The sequence below is a fragment of the Nycticebus coucang genome, chromosome 14, assembly GCF_027406575.1.
Source record: "Nycticebus coucang isolate mNycCou1 chromosome 14, mNycCou1.pri, whole genome shotgun sequence".
NCBI lineage: Eukaryota > Metazoa > Chordata > Mammalia > Primates > Lorisidae > Nycticebus > Nycticebus coucang.
The window spans coordinates 38,546,615-38,560,577 of NC_069793.1; the positions used below are offsets into that span (position 1 = coordinate 38,546,615).

The window sequence follows — 13,963 nt, forward strand, 5'->3', positions numbered from 1 at the left end:
CCCTCAGTACATGGGACCAGTGCCCTACTCACTGAGCCAGAAGCACTGCCAAAGATCTATTTAATTTCTAAGTTCCTTATCTAAAAAGGAGATGAGAAGGGCTACTATTCAGGCATCTATATGATTCCGGGTATTTCTCAATTATTAGACTAGATCTCATAAATCTCCTTACAGTAGCAACTTGAAATCTGATATACTGGAACATTTATCTAACATCCTGAGATCTGACCTCCAGAGTTACATAGGCAAAAAGTTAATCTCTGACTTACAATATGACTTTAGAGAAAAAAAAAAAAAATTAACTCTTTCCTCTATCCTGAAAGGAAGCATGAAGATTTGCTGATGGTTTCCCCTTAGGAAAAAAGAAAAAAATCCATTTTTGTTGTTGTTGTTGTTGGGGATTCATTGAGGGTACAATAAGCCAGGTTACACTGATTGCATTTGTTAGATAAAGTCCCTCTTGCAATCGTGTCTTGCCCCCAAAAGGTGTGGCACACACCAAGGCCCCAACCCCCTCTCTCCTTCCTTCTCTCTCCTCTTCCTTTCCCCACCCCCTCCCTCCTTCTTTCTCTCTGAAAAATCCATTTTTAATAATTGCTATGCTTTACAGATGTATTTGTGGGATTTTATAAACTATAAAAGGTCTCTATAGGCCTCAGAATTTAAAGTTAAAGAAGGTCAGGCACTTCCTCTCAACCCAAAATAAAGTGAATAAAAATCATGGAAACATTATTGAATATTTTTTAGGGTTCTCTAGAGAACCATATTTTATACCAGAGAGAGTGTAGTTGTGAAATACTATGGCATAGAAATGACATATGGCTTTATTTTCACTTCTTTTTAGTAAAGTTAGTCATTTCCTTTAAATAAAGAAAACATTTTTTAGCAGATTGTATTTCATTTTAGCAGCATGCATCTAAATATGTCCACTTAGAGATCAAATACAGATTTCTATTCCTTTTACTACGTATGTATAATTATGATCAGCCTCACAAATATGTGAATAAACCAATAGAAACACACACAAAATTAATCCTTAAAATGAGAGGATTTACAGGAAAATTAAACTGAAATCCATGATGATATTAACAGAGGAAAGGAGAAATTGTAGTCTTTTCAGGTATCCTTTTCAACTTTCAGATTATAAACTTAGCATTTTTATAAGTAATACATCAGTACATGTTTATTGAAAGTGAAAATCATGTTTCTTCCTTCCTCGGCTTCTGCATCCCTCCTTCCTAGCCAGGGATCATGATTGTGTTGTGTTTTCTTTCAAATCTATATAGGTAAATAAGTAATTGAAGACAGGTAGACAGAGAAGAAGGTAAGAATATACATAAACTTGGTAAACGGTCTGTGAAGCTAGTGAATGATGCCCCATGAATATATCAATGTACACAGCTATGATTTAATAAAAACAACAACAAAACAAAACAAATTTAAAAGAAAAAATCTTTTTAAAAATCAAAATAGTATGTTACTAAAATGCCTCTGCTACTTTATTTGAATTTATAGTTTCAAATAGGAAAAGGATAGTGGAAATATACAAAGTCACCAGCAGATGGCACTGTATGTTAGTTAATGGATTCACGTTCAGCGTTTGGGAATGTTGGGAATGTGGCATGTTCATAGTATCAGTCATGTCAATACGGTGGTTTACTTTCTTGATGTCACATTAGGCAGAATTATGCTGTAGTAACTACATCACTCTAAAATCCTCATTCACATGCAACCAGCAGGAATGGATAGGAGCTCTGTTCTGGCATCATTTGTATTACTGAAAAATTTAGAGACTACATAAATGATGATGCATTTATATTATGAAATGTTATGAACAATTCAAAAGCAAGCAATACCACATATTTGGGGTAGATTGTATTACTATTGAACTTGTATATTGTGTACCGTTAAAAATACTCACTCACTCTCCTCACACACATCAGACCTATTCATGACAAGCTTCACCAAAGAACCTAAACAGAGCAACAAAACATGAGCAGAAAATATTTCACTATTCAACTGAAGCAGTTACTGTCTTTCTCTCCCCTTCTGCTATAAGACACGCGAAGCCTTAGATGGTGTGTGTCCCATAAGTCTGTTCTCAGAGTGGATAATTGTTTCACCATTTACAACATGGACACCTAAAAATGACATCCTTATTCTTATTATGGAGCTCCACATCGTGCATGGTGGGTCCTACAGAGTGTATGAATTTTCTTCCCTTAGATTGTACATCCTTCTGGATACAGCTTGACACCATCTCAGCCAAAACAATACCAATAACAAAAATCATGTGAAACTACAGCTGACCCTTGAACAACACAGGAATTGGGGATGCCTGACCCCTGCACAGTCAAAAAAACACATATAATTTTTGACGGTCCAAAAACTTAACTACATTTTTTTTTCCAGATACATCAGACAAATGGCTAATTTCTTCATGATTTAATCTCCTGAACTCTGCAAACATCATAGTACAAAAACTTAACTACTAATAGCCTACTTCTGATCAGAGGCCTTACCAAAAACATACATAGTTTATTAACACATATCTTATGTAGAATATGCTATATTTTTACAATATAGTACACTAGAGGAAATGAAACAATATTAAAAAAGGCAAAGAAACTGTATCTACCATGCATAAAGTGGAAGTGGATCATCATAAAAGTCTTCATCTTCATTGTCTGGGCTGAGTAGGCTGAGGAGGAGGAGGATCAATAGAAGGAGGAGTGGTTGGTCTCACTGTCTCAGGCAAAGGGGCCGAGGAGGTGGAAGAGGCACACTTGCTGTGGCTTAATGGAAATACATCTTGATTTCTGTTTGACTTTTTGCTTTTTCACTCTCTAAAAATATTTCCCAATGGAACCAATTCTTCTTCCACCATTTGCTTTAGTGTCAGTGCCCACATCCTAGAAAGATCCATGTTATAAAAGAAGTGGTAAGTAATCTGAAAGTAGGGGCCCTTGTCACAGTGGACACCATTGTCTATTGTCAATGTGTTTTCTGGCACTACTTCTGTGTTTTCCCCACATCATCTGGCTGTGGTTTGGAAGCATTCATCCTCATCATGTCATTTTCTGTAAATTCCTATGTGTGGTATCTATTAGTTCCTGAATGTTTGTGTCTCAAAAGCTTTTATCTCCCACCTTTTTTGCCATATCCACAATTTCTTTCCTGATTTCCTTGATCGTCTCTGTTGTAAATTCAGTGAAGTCCAGCACAATATCTGGACAGTTTTCTCCAGCAGAAGTTAGTGTTTGAAGGCTGACAGCTTTCATGGCTTTTTCTCTTGCAGGGATAACACCATCAATGGTGCCATTCCTCCAGACTTTCATGATGTTATCTCTATTGGGGCCTTTTCCATAGTATCAACAATGGTTTCCATGGAGTGCCAAGTGTAATAAACTTTAAAGATCTTTTGATCCCTGATTTAAAGGCTGAGTTACAGATGTTCTGTTTGGGGGCACCGAGGCCACTTTGCTGCCTTTGATGTTAACCTAATGGGGTTCTGGGTGGCCTGGACATTGTCCAATATCAGAAGAACTTTTAAAATCATTCCCTTACTGCCAAAGTATTTCTTGACTTCAAGGACAAAGCATTGATGAAAAAATTCCAGAAAGGGGTTCTGATTGTCCAGGTTTTGTTATTGTACAACCCAAAGACTGGAAGTTGGTGTCTATTTTTTTTCCTTTGGAGTTAACAGCTTAACATACAGTCAGTCCTGATCATAAACCCAACTGCATTTACATAAGACAGTGGAGTTACCCTATCTTTTCCTGCCTTGAATATTGCTGATTGTTTATCTTGTTTACTAATAAACATCCTTTGTGGCATTTATTTCCACAATTGGACACTTTCATCTGCATTAAAATCCTTTTAGGCAGATATCCTTTCTCTGCAGTGATTTTCTCAATGGCATTTAGGAACTTGTCTGCTGCTTCTTAATCAGCAGAAGCTGCTTCTCCTATTATCTTGATTATTTTTTTTTTAAGCCAAACTTCTTTCTAAAATTATCAAACCATCCTTTGCTGTCAATTAAATTCTTCTGCTTCAGATTCTTTACCTTCCTTTGGCTTTAAGTGGTCATATAACATCCATTTATTCTTGATTCATAACACAGTCTGTAGGTACCTTTTTTATGGGAATCTTGCACCCACAAGAAAGCTGCATTTTCAATATGAGTTAAAAAGGTATTTAACAAAAGTGCAAGGACTTTGTGTCTGTGGGTACTACTGAAGTGATGCCTTCGAACATTTTCTTTTCTTTTTTGAATTGTTACAATGGTTCTTACCCTAGATTCATTTCTCTTGAAATAGCAGGATATCACAGCAGCTGACTTCAATCTATGGTATGTATATGTTAACCAATTCAGTTTTTGGTGTCATGTCTTGACGTTTCTCTGCTTCTTGGGAGCACTTCCAACATCACTAGTGTCACTTTCTGTGGGTTCCATAGTGTTATTCATTGTTTATAGTATTACATTAACCATGGCAAAAAATAAGCAAGAAGTTTGATAGGTCCTGTTTTGCCACAAAAAAAAAAAAAAAATGCTGGCATGGATGTGGAGAAAAGGGAACACTTCTACACTGCTGGTGGGAATGCAAATTAATACATTCCTTTTGGAAAGATGTTTGGAGAATACTTAGTGATCTAAAAATAGATCTGCCATTCAATCCTATAATTCCTCTACTAGGCATATACCCAGAAGACCAAAAATCACATCATAACAAAGATATTTGTACCAGAATGTTTATTGCAGCCCAATTCATAATTGCTAAGTCATGGAAAAAGCCCAAGTGCCCATTGATCCATGAATAGATTAATAAATTGTGGTATATGTACACCACGGAATATTATACAGCCTTAAAGAAAGATGGAGACTTTACCTCTTTCATGTTTTTTTTTTTACCACCCTTGGTACAGTGCTATGACGTCACAGGACTCACAGCAACCTCCAGCTCTTGGGCTTTTGCGAGTCTCCTGCCTCAGCCTCCCAAGCAGCTGGGACTACAGGCGCCCGCCATAACGCCCAGCTGTTTTTTGGTTGCAGTTCAGCCGGGGCTGGGTTTGAACCTGCCACCCTGGGTATATGGGGCTGGCGCCCTGCTCACTGAGCCACAGGCGCCACTCTACCTCTTTCATGTTTACATGGATGGAGCTGGAACATATTCTTCTTAGTAAAGTATCTCAAGAATGGAAGAAAAAGTATCCAATGTACTCAGCCCTACTATGAAACTAATTTATGGCTTTCACATGAAAGCTATAACCCAGTTATAACCCAAGAATAGGGGGAAGGGGAAAAGGGAGTGAGGAGGTTGGCAGAGGGAGGGTGATTGGTGGGATTACACCTGCGGTGCATCTTGCAAGGGTATATGTGAAACTTAGTAAATGTAGGAGGTGCCTGTGGCTCAGTGAGTAGGGCACCAGCCCCATATGCCGAGGGTGGCGGGTTCAAACCCAGCCCTGGCCAAACTGCAACAAAAAAATGGCTGGGCGTTGTGGTGTAGTCCCAGCTGCTTGGGAGGCTGAGGCAAGAGAATCGCGAAAGCCCAAGAGTTAGAGGTTGCTGTGAGCCGTGTGACGTCATGGCACTCTACCCGAGGGCGGTACAGGGAGACTATGTCTCTACCAAAAAAAAAAAAAGAAAAATCTAAAAATAGACCTGCCATTCAATCCTATAATTCCTCTACTAGGTAGATACCCAGAAGACCAAAAATCACATTATAACAAAGATATTTGTACCAGAATGTTTATTGCGGCCCAATTCATAATTGCTAAGTCATGGAAAAAGCCCAAGTGCCCACTGATCCTTGAATGGATTAATAAATTGTGGTATATGTACACCATAAAATGCACAATTTTCTAAAGAGTTGAACTGCTCACTGGGGGATGATTTGCATCACACAACATTTAGAGAGGATACTGGGAATAATAAATGGATTGTAATGGCAACAGGACATGGCTACAGTCTGTACAGTATGTGCTGCAGTCACTTTTATGAGTTAGAATTCAATACTCCACCTTTACATTTGTTTGTATGTTTCTCCACCATGAATGGTGCCATGTACAATCTACATTAGTATGTGTCAGCTCTGATAAATTTTAATTTTTATGAAATATCTGCGTATTACATGGTAGTAAATAATAAAATACACTAGTGCCTACATATATTTTATGCACTGACATCATATCTAAACTTTTAATTTTTAAAAATATTTTTAGACTATGCAGTTCACCTGCAAGTTTTCAAAATTATCAAAAATCTACAAAAAATTTTCCAAGACATTTTTTTAACAATGTATAAATAAACCCACATAGTTCAAAACCCGAATTGTTAAAAAGTCAACTGTAACTGGGGTTAAGGCCCAAAAGTGAAATATATCAGTTTCCCAAAGTTATTATTTAATTGAAATTAAGAAAAGATTTTAAGATTGCAGCTGTGGTTCCTTCATAACATAGGTAGTACTGAAGGTGTGTAGCATAAAGCTATGAAGCAAAGGTCAATGACTGATCATTTCATACTGTTAGTTTCTTCATCTATGAAACGTGGTTAATAATACTTACCTTTCAGGGGTTTGCGAGAATTAAATGAGATAAAGATATAAATACCCAGAACAGAATATATGCTTCATTCTTAATATTGCCACTAGCCCTTTCTAACTTATTTATCTAGAGATTTGGGAACATATTCCTATTGTTACATTGCCCAGAAATTTTCAGATACATAAATTATTCTCTTAGGCTTAAATTATATCTACTTTCAAATAATTTTAGATGGAAAGCAACATACAATTGTACATTGAAGTCTCAACATGGCATCATAAAATAATCTTTTAAATTTGTAAGATTATAGTTTATCTAAAAATCTACTAAATTTCTTTTTTTCAGGTAGTGACACAGTACCTATAAATTATTAATGATATTGGAATTCAAAGGGAGATGGTAAGGTGATAAAAGATCATGCATCTCTGCATTTGAAGTGAGAATACTAAGACATCCCAGACAAATATTTTTTTTTCCTAGATAATATTCACCAAATCCTATTTTCTCTTGTATGATTGACATAAATTGAATTCTTAAAAATATCCTTTGGTTGTGATTTTTCTCAGTAGGGAATTTTTGGACATACAAATAAGTACTATATCAAGACTCCAAAACTTTCAGCTATTCACCAACTGGTACGAATACACCACCTGTGAGATGTGTCTGCTTCAAAGTGGGGAAGAAGGAGGGGGAAAAAACCTTACCAGCTGGTCTCAGGTTGGCTTATGTGACTTCTATTTATGCAAACATGTTTCTCATTGGAATCACTAAAATAACATCTTTCATGTTCTTTCTACATTCTCATGCTCTTGAAAATTATCTTCCCCTGTTGGAAATACCTTTAAAAAACTTACAATTCCATCACGGAAAATGAAATCTCAGGCTATGATCTGGCTCCTGCCCAGCTACCTAAGATTTCCTCTCCCCTTTTCCTCTTCCCCCTCCGGCAGCTTCTCCTCAACACACATTCCAGTTGTGTTGAACTAGTAGGAGTTTCCTGAACACATCTCTCTTTCACACAGATTTTTTCTTCTTTCTTTTCCTGGTTTATGTTTTGGATTTTTTTCATAATTCCCTTCACATGCCCTCTCCTAAAAGTCTGGTCTAACCTCGCTTCATTTGCATCTGTCCCTCTGTGTGTGTAAAAGGGTCCTTTTTATATGTCAAGCAGAATATTTGGCAGCTCATAGTGTAGCTGCCTACCCAATAGTTTATAAACCCTTGGAGGAAACTCCATATTTTTCTCATTTCTCACATCCAAATATAGCTCAGTACTTAGCAAATAGAGAATCCCCAATAATTGTGTGATGAATAATGAATTTGTAATATATCTCAAAGTGACCTGATTTCCTAACTCCCGATTTCTCTCCTGCTTTGAAATTGCAGGGAGTGAGAATGTTATGAAAATACTTTCCTCAATTTAAGCACTGAAGAAAGAAGAGGCTTTTGAGTTGAAAAAGACGGCGATTTCAGGCACAGAATCAAAGTACATGCTAAGGTAAAACACTAAAATACGGATTGTAGGAAAATAGGATGTATCACCATGATTGCAGTGGAAGATTTGGGCTGGCTAATGGTAGATGGGACAGTTAGATTTTTTAAAAAATGGAGTAATTTTCGTACAAGGTTTGAACCCCTGGTGGAGAAGTTTTAATATTTTCCTAAGGACATTTGGCAATTGTTAAATTATTTTGCATAAGTGAGTGGTCTGAACAGAGAGATTAATCTTCTGGTATATGGAGAACATATCAGAGGAGAGGGGGAAAGGAGGAGGATATGTTTCAAAACTCAAAACAAAAGATAAATGAAACCTGGCCATTTCAGTATTTATAATACACTTTATTTGTACTAAATAAACCTATACTTCAGATCATCAGTTTTTATCATTTCCTTTCACTTTAGATGACATTTTAAAAAGACAGTAAGTCTGTATTGTATGTCAAGGCTGACATGTTTGGCTTAACACTTCAGAAGATGCAATTTTCAAGTAAAAAGGGCCTTCGGCCTGCTGGCATCTTTCTGGTAAGATCTTCCAGTTGATGATTTGGTGTCTTCTGGGGCTCTCTCCTTGGCTTGTACAGGGCCATCTTCTTCCTGTGTCTTCAGTTAGCCCTCCCTGTCCATGTGTGTCTGTCCCCTAATCTGTTGTTATAAGGACACCAGTCACGGTGGATCAGAGCCCACCCTAATCGCTTCACTATAACTTAACTATCCCTTGAAAATCCTTATCTTCAGGTTGCATTCTGGAACTGGGGATTAGGATTTCAACATGTCAATTTTTTTGTGGGGAGAGGGATGTGCAATTTATCTCATAAAAACTGTCAAATGCTAAAAGATGTCGGGGCATGGATTTGAATCTAGACATCTGACACCAGACTCCAAGACTGCTCAGGAGAACACCTGTTGGCTTCCATGCACTGTGGAATTGGACGGTGCTCATGAGGAGCTGGAGGGGACTGAGCTGCCAAGTGTTGGAGAAACCAGTTATGACAACAAGTTAACATTAAAGAAGCAGGCGAGGCTTTATTCACTCATCGCCATAGTATAAGCAAGAGGCTACACTGGAGAAGGCACAGAATAGCTTTTTCCCCATTCCATTTCCCCCCATGAAATAGCTCTGGTCTAGGGTCAGCTGTATCAGCACAGATTTGTGGGTTACCTTACTGCTGGGAGAGCCCCAAGAGAGGGGGAGATGGAGGAGGGGAAGGGCTAGTATGGGAGTGTACTGAGTCAGAGTGAAGAAAAAATTCTTGAAGATTTCTCCTTTCTTGTTCTCTAGCTTAGATTTAAGCTGTGTGATAGCTGGAAATAGTACACAAGCTTATTTTAGGCCTTGGCAGAGACATCCGAGGAAGGTCACTGATAAAGAAGCCTCATAGGGGAGCTGTCTGACTAGGAATGAGATTACACAGAAAACCATGGCAGGACAGAGAAAGCAAGGTCCGTGGCGGCCACTGGGTTTGAGACTGCAATGCCTTGGTGGCTCACCAGGTCCTGTGTGGGGAGTGAAGTTTCTTCTCGAAAAGTCTTTTCAGGTCTTTTTCTAATTGCTATGGGTGGGCCTGAAGGATCCCTCATAGGTTTTGGCTAGGCTCCAGACCCCTCAATAATTGAACAGGTAAGAGTTGAGGCAGCCTACCCTGAGTCTCTGCTTCTGTGAGTTGTGGAAAAGGCCATATTTATCTACGTGGGTAATTTTTCAGTGAGGTGCTTTGAGCAGGTCCTCATTCAGTGGGGAGCTCAGTTTCAGTGGCTTCTTCTAACACCCTCCTGGGTCTGTGACAACTGAACTGTCGTGAGTTTGGCAATGGGGGAAATTGTGATGTTGGTAAAATAATTCAGGACAGGAGCTTGCTCAGCTTCACGCAGCTTGGCATTTGTGGTGGCACTGATCTGGAACTGGACATGTGTCACTTCTTTGGCAAACAGACACAATCAACATGGTCTTCAGACTGTCAGCTTTTATCAATGTCCTCTCACTTTAGATGATATTTCAAAAAAACAATGATTCAATATTATGTTAATAAGTTAAGGCTGACCCCTTTGGCGTGACACTCCAGAAGTTACAATTTGGCAAGTGAAAGGGACTTTTGACAACCTGGTATTCAACATTTCTGCTTTTGCCTAAGAAGAACTTGTTATGCCAGAAGGCCTTAGAAGGATCAAACACTTGGATGATTATTTGGGCTATATTCTGTCACCATACAATGCTCACAACAATCACATGGGCAGTTATATTTGGTAATGTTTCAGGATATGCTTGGCACATAATAAATACTCAGTAAATGCATTCCAGACAGTTATATGTGGAATTTAACACACAATGTGGGTTCCTTCTCTACTCTGCCATGATTCCTCCTCATCCTATCAGTACCATGTTGCTTAATTTTGCTCTTAGTTATGCAGAGACTAGAGAATTCCAAAATAGTTTCTTTGCCAAATTTATTTTAGCATATTATTCAAGGGTCATATGCCACAAAATCAGAGATAAAAGGAAGTTATAAAATCCTATAAAGAGAATCAAGGTAAGCAGAAGCCTCTTACCTCAAAAATTCTCCTCCTGCAGGCCCCGCAGATGGAAAATTATAAAAAATAGTACACAAGCTTATTTTAGGGACCATAAAGAAATGCAAGAAAATTGGCAAATTTAAATGGTATCTACTTACATAATGTATCTGACTTATCTACTGTTGAATTTAAAAAGTAATTTTTAGTCTTCAAAAGAAGTAGCAAACACTATGGGAATGACTATGATTGTCCTTAATAGATGTTTTATATTCTCCTAGCTAATGGTGATATTTTTCAAGTTACTGAAAGAAACACAAGCAAAACAATTTTGCTGTCCTCAAAATTGTCTTTGGAACCAAAGGAAGAAAAGGGAATTGATAATGCAGACATATACTACTTTAGAAATACGTTTTCCTTAATATCCATATAAAATACAAGGATCTCTTACAGAGTGAAAGGCTTTCCATGTGATATACATTATTAGTGATGAATTTCTGGCACAAGATTTTAAATGACATAAAGCATATAAGATTTTAGGACATCATATCAACTATTGCTCATAAATTTCCCCTGAAAGAATGCTTATAGTTGTTTTGGAGAGTGATGGAAAATCCAAAATAAATTTAGTTTGAACCATTGCATAACATTCCATGTGAAGGTGGTTCTTATACACACTCAACTTGGAATTTATATATAAAAGTCTTTTTGAAATACTTAGCACTGATGACTCTGTACTTAGAAATAGTTACATTTGTTGTTTAAATCAACTTTTAATTGGTTATATTTAAGCTGTGTGACAGCTGGAAATTATATTTATTGTCTGGCATACAATAGGTGCTCACTAGTGTTAAAGCCAATTAATGGATATATTCTAATTAATTAATCTTCAAAATCTGAGTCATAGGATTCATAGAAAAGGGGCAAGGGATGAATGAGATAAATAAAAGAGAAGAGAGATTTCCATGAAACTGCTGGGTATGAGCAAATTTGAAAAAAAATCCTTTTATCCTAAGGACACTTGTACTAGACTGTTTATTGCAGCTCAATTTACCATTGCCAAAAATGTGGAAACAGCCTAAATGCCCACCAACCCAGGAATGGATTAACAAGCTGTGGTATATGTATACCATGGAATACTATTCAGCTATTAAAAAAATGGAGACTTTACATCCTTCGTATTAACCTGGATAGAAGTGGAAGACATTATTCTTAGTAAAGCATCACAAGAATGGAGAAACATGAATTCTATGTACTCAATTTTGATATGAGGACAATTAATGACAATTAAGGTCATGGGGGGGGAAGGAAAAGCAGAGAAAGGGAAGGAGGGAGAGGGCGGGGCCTTGGTGTGTGCCACACCTTCTGGGGGCAAGACATGATTGCAAGAGGGACTTTATATAACAAATGCAATCAGTGTAACTGGCTTATAGTACCCTCAATGAATCCCCAACAATAAAAAAAAAAAATTAAAAAAGAAATGAAATTACTTTGTTTTCTAAAGATAAGTACTGTGTGGAGTTGGCTGAAAAAAATCCTCTTAGATAATTCATAGAGGGATTTGACAAGTCCCAGTGTAAACTTCAAGTTATAAAACCGTATTCGATGATGAATTTCATTCCAGAGATGAGAGGCACAGAGTCTCTTTGAAATGCCTCCCTTATTCCCAGAAGGATTCTAGCAAATATGGGATGATACTGATAGGATTTCCCCCGCTGTGTGTAGCTTGCAAAGACGTCTACTGAGTTGGAATTAAAGGGTTATTTGACATTTATTTTATTCACCATTCACATCCTTTGATTTGTAATCACTTCACTTCTAGAATTTTTAGATTTGTAATTTGTCATTCTTCCTTTTCAGAATAAAAATTCCCCTCTCGGAATTTCTGCTCTCCACTTGACCATTGAGAAGTGGCCCTATGCTTCAGAGTATTTAACTGCCAGATAACTCGAGTGTTCAGCCCCTATTATTTGTGTTAGAAAGGATTACTGAGAAAGGAAAGAAATCTCTGGCCAAAGGATATAATGATGCTCATAAAATTCTATGTTTAGAGGAGAAAGTGTGATTAGGGGCTGCAGTGTGGCAAATGTGTGTGTGTGTGTGTGTGTGTACACAGTGTCTATTTCTTCTGGGATTCTTTCATTACACGGTTTCAATAGTGCTGAGATTGTGTTTTGTCTCTCTCATCTTTGTGTAGTCTATGCATGATGAGAGAGGATACAGAACAGTATTTACTGAATCAAGAAATTATGTTAATGTAGAACTGGCTAGAGTTAAGTATTGATTATATGCAGATGAAATGGGTAGTACCTGTCCTCAGGGAGCTCTGAAGTTAATGGAGGAAATAGATTATTGTATCAGATGTTAACCCAACCAGTTCTCATAAAAATCCCAGTGCGAAAGCAGCATGAGGGAAGACCCCTGAATTTGGATAAATAAAAATGGAAGAGGTCAAAGATTTTGAATAGAGGGTGAGGATAAAATTAATTCGTAAAGGATAAGGAGAAATTAGCCATGTCAAAATGAAGTACTGATTATTCTTAACAGAAAAATGTATACAAATGTAGAAAAAATGTTACATTGGTACATGTTTGAATATAGCTTGGTGAGAAGCAAGTCTACTTTTCTTTTTATTTTGTTTTTATCCTTCTTGATTTCCCCCTGTTTTTCTGCTTGATTTTATTATTAACACTAAAACCACCAACTTGCATATATGTTATCTTCAAAAGAGAATTCAATTACTAAATGAATGTTTGGGGCAGATGGTTTTCCCCCAAAATTCATACATTGAAGTCCTATGTACGTATAGCTGCATGCAAAGCTGCATGATAAAATGTTCTCAATTCCTTTTATGAAGGCAATCCATTAATATTACTTTTCCTGAGACATATTCACTCCTTTTTCTTTGAAGTGCCAAGGTTTATATTGATTATCTGACAAAGTCAAGCTTAAGGCCTATGTAAATGGAACCCCTTGAAACTGACTCAAAATATGTTGCGTTTCTCTTAATATGCTTATAGTTATGGACAGAAAGCATGTTAAGTTATAGCTGATTTTAGGATGGCAAGGAACAGAAACTAGGAAAAACTTGGTAGAGAGCACAATAAAGGGAGAACCAAGCAAGGCGTGGCTGTTCTTTAAATATCTGTGCAACATATAGCCAGGTAGATAAATGATGAAGTCAGGTGGAAATGTTTCTCTTTTAAGGACATGTAAGAAAAATGGTGAAAAGCCATCCTGAAGTCACCTATAAAGTTAAATTGATAAGTTCTATTTTCTTTAAAACATATTTTTTGTCCCTAGAATAGCTGAAAAGTTAAACTCTTTGTGATTGTTCCCTGTGGAAGATTCTCTCCTCGCACAGAGACTTTTTCAGAGGCTGTTGGTAAATGATGTAATGGAAAGGATTGAC

The 13,963-nt window shown here is 37.2% G+C and overlaps 1 protein-coding gene and 1 non-coding gene across 2 annotated transcripts in view; both read right to left on the reverse strand.

Annotated features, from left to right (window-relative positions):
- ANO3 (anoctamin 3) overlaps positions 1-13,963 on the reverse strand; it is a 448,518-nt gene that overhangs the window by 360,973 nt on the left and 73,582 nt on the right. The window lies entirely within an intron of this gene.
- On the reverse strand, positions 2,411-2,478 carry LOC128566244 (small nucleolar RNA SNORD77). The gene has a single exon (XR_008374527.1). It is a non-coding gene; the product is annotated as a small nucleolar RNA SNORD77 (small nucleolar RNA).